The sequence below is a fragment of the Rhinatrema bivittatum genome, chromosome 10, assembly GCF_901001135.1.
Source record: "Rhinatrema bivittatum chromosome 10, aRhiBiv1.1, whole genome shotgun sequence".
NCBI classification, from domain to species: Eukaryota; Metazoa; Chordata; class Amphibia; order Gymnophiona; family Rhinatrematidae; genus Rhinatrema; species Rhinatrema bivittatum.
The window spans coordinates 91,908,751-91,915,812 of record NC_042624.1 but is presented as its reverse complement, the minus strand read 5'-3'; the positions used below and the strand labels follow the sequence as shown (position 1 = coordinate 91,915,812).

Genomic DNA, 7,062 nt, shown 5'->3' with positions numbered 1-7,062 from the left:
TAATGTCTCCTAATGGGCTAATTTTTGCACATACCATGACAGGAATGAACCTTGCTCCTAAAACAGGGTATTTTATTGGATAGGATCTCAATCTGTCAAGTTTACTGCTAATGCCCTTTTTAATACTTGCAGAGTACCAACGAGAGCCGCCCTCTGGCGTTCACAAGATGTAATAGGTATAGGCAGCATGTCCAGATACACTTGGAAGTTTTTTTAAATCAGGCCCGTGGTGACCAATGCAATTGGATTATTTTTGTATCTTTCTGCTATATTTTCTTGAACCCTTGAGGTTGGATGTTGGTATCTTGATTTGTTTTGCTTTCTTTCTGAACTATTTCCAGATTTTAACCCACTACTTCCTATTCAACACTGCACTCCATATTTTGTCAGCTAACTTTAAAAATGAAAAACCAAAGTAAAAAAATTCACTAAAATACAAATGTTTTTTTCTTTATCATCTCACTCCCAGTCCATATTGATGCCAGCTGGAGAAGTTTTGCTGATACCGAGGAAGTGGGATCAGGAAATTAGATCACATGATTGTTACTGAAATTTGGCAAATTCGGCAATGCTCAGGCCTCTCTGCCATATTCTTACTTATCTTCAATTTATTTAACATGATTGCACCATTGATTTTATTTATTACTTGCTGTATTTTTCTTTCTTTTGGTAGGTGTCTTTCAATTTCAGCTGATCCTGTTAGAACTGTGTGTGAGGTAGTCCACTTGTCCCAAGGGCTTTGACACACCACCATTGCATTGGCAGGCTCCCTGGGCATTAGGGTAAAGCTGAGAACGGGCTGCATACTGAAAGTTCAGCAATTGTTTTTCAGAACAATGCTAAGTCAAATGAGCACAGCAAACTAGACACAAAAATGTAATCTCTGCTTTCCTTAAATTGTTGTATATTGAAGGATTATACATTTCTAAATGCTCTGATACATGACCTCGTCTCCTTTGAAGCAGCTGTAATATCATAAATTTATTTGGCTGTTTACAAAATGATTAATATTCCCCTTTTCTATTCTGATTTGGATTTATTTCAGGAGAAATGTATTTAAAGATGTTGAAAGCTTCTAGTTAGGCACTTCCTCCACTATGACTCCAAGTAAACAGGAGTACTACTGTTGATTGTCATCAGAACTTAATCATAAAATACCAGAAAACTAAGCATAAATCGAACACCCTGAAAACATTTTAGAGAAAAAAGCTTACTGCACGCTTCACGGAAAGTTTAACACCTGCGATATTTCTTGCACCGTCTATTGTGAACTGTCCAACAAAAAACACCTCCTGAAAATGCCCCAGCACGGTGCAGTATCAGGATATTTCAAAGATAAAGTCCACTTGCAGATTTCTGACTTTTTTTTATGTTTCCCAAACTGTCCCTGCCTGACACTGTATGTCTCCATGGCCTACTGTATTAGGTATACAGAATAACAAAATCTGCTTTGATCAACCACATTTTCTAGGAACTTTAGAAGTTAATTTTTATTTAAATGTGGAGGAGGGGAAAACATCAGTGGGAAAATAATTACCTTGATATTTTATGAAGCAAGTCAGATCACATGACCAAGATATTCATCGGTTATTCTGGAGCACTTGGACTCCCTGCAAATGTCATAAACCCTGTTTTCCTGGAATCAATGCAAATTGATAGGAAAGGAGGCGCGGAAGAAAAACTGTACAGGTGTGCGGTACTGGCAGCAAGTACGTAGCATTTCAAAAGTGAACATCAGTTATGGTAAATTCCTGCTATAAAGGCCTAACCAAGGATTTTCTCCTATTTTCCATTTCTATTCTTAAACAATTTTTTGCAAATCTAAAATTCATCCAGCAAAAGATTAATTTCCGACAAGTATGACAAAGGAGACTTTTGCCCTAGCCTATACATTTTTATTGTTGTACAGGAAAATATTATTTAGAGACTTTGGGGCAGATTTTCAAAGGAGTATGCGCGTAAGATACGCGCGTACCCCCTGAAAACCTGCCCCAAGCTCCCCCTGCACCGCGCGTAAGTCCAGGGGCTTTCCTGGGGGGGGGGGGGGGGGGGTGTTGGGGGCGTGTCGCAGCAACGCGTTATCCGGGGCGGGGCCGTGGTTCCAGTCCGGGGGTGTGGCCTAGGCCTCCGAAACTGCTCCCAACTTTGCCAACAAAGGTAGGGGGGTTTAGATAGGGCTGGGGGGGGGGGGGGGCTGGGTTAGGTGGTGGAAGGGAGGGGAAGGTGCGGAGGGAACGGAGGCAGGCTGCGCGGCTCGGCGCGCGCAGGCTGCAGATATTGCACAGCCTTGCACGCACTGACCCAGGATTTTAAAGGATACGCGCGGCTACACGCGTATCTATTAAAATCTGGCGTACTTTTGTTTGCGCCAGTTGCGCGAACAAAAGTACATGTGGGCGTAGTTTTTTAAAATCTACCCCTAACTGTATTATAATGGAAAAGAAGGTTGCAATGAACACCCAACTGATAGCAATTATTGAATCCTGGAACTTACCCCACCTGGTTTCCTCCCCAGAGAAGCCACAAAGCCAGTGATGAGGCAGCCTTTCGGTTTCAAAACATAACATTTATTAAGTAGCTTAAAGATCTATAATTGCTGGCAGGTTTGTTTATTTCATGCATGCATACAAAAGTAAAAATAGTGGAAATTGTAAGGAATCAAGATTGTGTTTCCTTAAAGGAGTAAACGGAGCCGATTACAGAATATACTGTTTCTCGCGCAATGCCATTTTCTCGGCTTTCACGTGCCAAGGCTTCTTTTTTATATAGCCTGTTAAACCTGGCTACACTTTTTTTCCTTGAGGTCCCTCTCTCAGGGTCTGTTTCTTTATTCCTGTAGCCATTTGGTACCTTCTTATCTGCACATATTCTTTACTCATGCAGTCATCCCTCTCCCCACCACTTCAGTTGGCATTTCCTTGACCTCTTTTTTTTTTTTTTCAGTTACCAGTCAACATGGGGGTAGTTATTCTAAAGCAGCAGTTATCAAAATTCTCATTTCCCTCTCGATGACTGGGATAATCATCACCATCAGGGCCATGCGACTGTCTTAGGTTGTCAGAGGGCGTACTCTGATCTGACATCAGAAGGCGTACTCTGTTGTCAGAGAGCATACTCTGTTGTCAGAGGGCGTACTCTGATCTTACCATTCATTGTCAACATGACTCATCCTGAGGGGGGTCCCTTTCAAGAGAAACTGCTGCATTGAGGGAAGCATAGAGGTTCTGTGTCATACCTGACCTCTGAATGTTGATCATGTTCAAGGTGATAGGAGACGTTGTTTGAGCCCAACAGCATTGCATTATCTGCTGGCCAAGCAATAAACAAGTAGGCAAACACATACACACTGCTATCACAACTATAAGAAGGACCAGAGCAAGCCACAAAAAACCCCTGCCAATTTCCCCTAGGGATGTGATCCAATTTACCAGCTGTTCCCACCAGGTAGACCAATGGTCATACTTGGGGACAGACGCTACCGCCTTGGCACGTTTGACTGAATCCATTACCAATTCTGAGTTGTCATCTACGAAAACACAACATTGTCCTTTTACAATAGCACATACTCCGCCTTGGGATAATATGCATATGGCTGTGATAATTCATTAATAGTTTTGTTAAAAGCATATTCATACTCATAAGCCATAACTTCTAAAGTGGCTTGTAAGCATTGTATTTTCGTACCATAACTTGGAAAAGGAACCCCTGTAACTAATGGAATGACACCTGTAATGGCTAACCCTATATGTTGGCCTTAAGAATTATACATCCCTCTTGAACCTGGAATGTGATCAGACCAGCTTCCATAGATAAAGGTAAAGGAGAACATATCAAGCAATCATTTAGCTGACTCAGTAGGACTGGAAAATGCTACAAAACGCTTGGAATGTAGGGACTAATAAAAACTGCATTAATTCAGACTGTTTCATTAATTTGAAAATCTAAATAATGGTATCTGCAAATAGGTACCTAACCAGATATTGACTAGGTATATCACTAAAAATATTTTTTGTTATGACAATCAGTTATCACATGTCAAATAAAGGTACATTGCCTCATAAAACCAAGGAAAACAGCATCTAGGTAAGACCACCCATCCACAGAACAAGACAAACATAAAGAGAAAAATCAGGCAAGAAGTGTAAACATTTCAGTTCATATGATCAAGGGTGCGAGATGGCTTCTATGGCAAAGGATGGGATGATTTCTGGAATCAATGACACATGGCGTATACAGTTCTCCCAATATTCTCCCAGTATGGTGTATTTCTGACATCAGAGCATAGCTTCGTTACTCATTATTAGATGTATATGTTATGGATTAAAGCCTAATATAAGAACAAAACAAATTCAAATTAATCAGTTAGAAGATTCCATCATGGCCATAACTCCCTGCATTTAGTAATTACTAATCTGCATAATATTCCCACTTTATTATTAGGTAACATGCAATAGTCAGAACCACAAACAACTTAAATGTTTAGACATTACATAGAAACATTATTTAACTGAACTGACTACATAAATTCATTCATTGCATTGTTCAGGTGTCATGATACACAAATAACAAAAAAAGATAAACAATTAACACATATTTGAGCTAAAAAATTAGACCAATAGGTATTTGGATTGATCCAGAATAAAACAAAAGTCATAATTAAAATAGATCTGTTTGAAAATGAAAAGAAATCAAACTGGGAAAAAATGTAATCTTCAAGCGGTATATCTCACATGGCAGAAAAGGCTTTGTTGGGGCTCAGCTTTGTTGTCAACCTGGAAAAATATAAAGTCTGGCATACAACAAAATTAAGATAATGGTTACAGTGGAATTACAGTTCCATTGAAACTAAACAATCTGATATGCCTTAATTCAGCAAATAGCGGTCATGAAGCTACTTTCTTGTCTTTATTGTTATGCCTCTAGGAGGCACTACTACAACTGCCATTGAAGTTCTCTATAAGGGCAGAGACTTGAGTTCTGTAAGGGGTGTGGAACCTGAGAGAGATGCCTAATGCCTACTATGTCTTTCACAAAGTGTGTCCCTTGATCACTACTTATTTATTTATTTAAAATCTTTTCTATACCGTCGTTAAGTTATATACCATCACAACAGTTTACATCTAGGCACTATCAATTGATTCTGGAATTCCATATCTTGGAATAAATTCTCACAGCAGAATCTTAGCTGCAGAGATTGCGTCTGCCTTTACTACTGGGAAAGCCTCCTCCCATCCTGAGAAACAGCAAAAACATTGTTAGTGCGTACTTGTAATTTTGACATAAAGGCAACTCGATAAAATCAATTTGGATTTGCAAGAAAGGGCCTAGGGGGCGCTTTAGGTGTGCAGGTGTGGTGACCGAATCTTTGGATGCTTTGTAATAGCCAGAGCCCTGACTGCTGAGACCAACCCCCACCAGTGATACCATGCCAAGAAATGCTCGTAACTTTTTCAATGTCCCAGGGACCTGTACTTTCAAAACAGCCTTAATTCTCTCAGTAGTCATTTTTTTTCTTCTTCCTTCTAGATAGTAAGAATATTTCATTTACAATTGACACATTTGAAGTTTACCTTTTAATATCTTCTTCAGTATCGCCTAGGCAAAACTAGGTGAAAGAATACTGAAGTATCTTGACTCCTTGGGATAACTGTCAGATGAGGTAGAATGCATGAAACTGTAAATGCTATAAGTCATGGTTAATTCTGAATCCTTAAATTTAATACTGGCCAGGATTTATTTTTGGTGATTAACTCTAATTACAGACACTAAGAAAAACAGGGGTGTGATACATCTGGTATCATTAATTGACAAATACTTTAGCACTGAATATATATATTCTGTACTGTCTTCCATTGCCCAGGTTTTACGCTCCCTGTTTAATGTAACTTTACTTTCTACCTTGATGTTAATTGGTTTCCCCTCAGTTACATTGTAAACCGGTACGATAAGACCTAGTCTTGAGCATCGGTATAGTAAAAGAAATTAAATAAATAAATAAATAAATATATAATTAACATTTCTGTGTCATAACTTGCTCCATCAGTTACACTTACTCACACCTTCGAAAAACTTACAGTAGTAACGCCCTGTTCAAATTTTCAAAACTCTTTCCAAAAAAGAAAAGTTAATTCAATTCTGTATTCCCTGTACTGACAAGATACAGATTTCTATTCACTATAAATGAAATTAAACATTCTTGCTAAATTAAGGTTATTATTATTCTTAATATCTTTTAATTGCTCACCAATCTGTTTTTAAACTGAAAGATTAATTCATTGAATGGAGTTTTCTCCTCCGTTTGTGTCTTCTCCTGAGAAATACTTTCCTGCATCACCCACTCACCCCCTTCTCTCTGCTGTTAACCCCTTAACTGCCTTGTCCTTTCAAGTTTTAAACTTTAACACTAGCAATTGCTCTTTCAGCAATCAAATTGTCAATTTCCCCAATAGAGGGACATTTAACGATCTCTGAAATCAATCAAAATTTTGTCCTAATGCTATAAGTTCCCTTAAATCTACAGTATCTATTTGGTTCAGTAACTGTGCTGGAACATTAAACTATTTGTAAAAATTTGATTCATCTTTAAGTCTAATCACCTGGGAAGACCCTGCATACCTTTTCATTTCTTACTACAGAAACTACTGTAAATATGTTACCTAACCTAAAGAAAAAGAAATCCTATTCTGTTCTAACCACATGATTTTTGATTTATTAAAGCAGAAAAGTAAAAAGGAATCTTATCTCATCTCTAAGACAGCTGTTATCTCTCTTTTTTTTTTCCACCAGAGCCATTCACTTTCCTTATCTGTCTCATACCTCTTATCTTCCAACCTACTTCTCTCCAATTCCCAATGTCCTTTCAAATTCTAAAACTTCCATGGCAATTTAAATTGAAACTGAGCTGTGCTCCCCACTCACTGCAATGCATTACATCCTGGCATCAATCAGACAAACAAAAAATCAGATTCCAAACAATGCTTTCCAAAAACTTTCCCTTTTTATGTTCCTCTAATCTCAGAGCCCTGCAAGCAAGGCAAAATAAAGAACTAACTGTTGTATTGT

The 7,062-nt window shown here is 38.5% G+C and overlaps 1 long non-coding RNA gene across 1 annotated transcript in view; it reads right to left on the bottom strand.

Moving 5' to 3' along the window:
* Positions 1-2,552: 2,552 nt before the first annotated feature.
* LOC115099733 overlaps positions 2,553-7,062 on the bottom strand; it is a 52,073-nt gene continuing 47,563 nt past the window's right edge. Inside the window, exon 4 of the long non-coding RNA XR_003858873.1 lies at positions 2,553-4,327. This is a non-coding gene — a long non-coding RNA (uncharacterized LOC115099733). The remainder of the gene's footprint in view (positions 4,328-7,062) is intronic.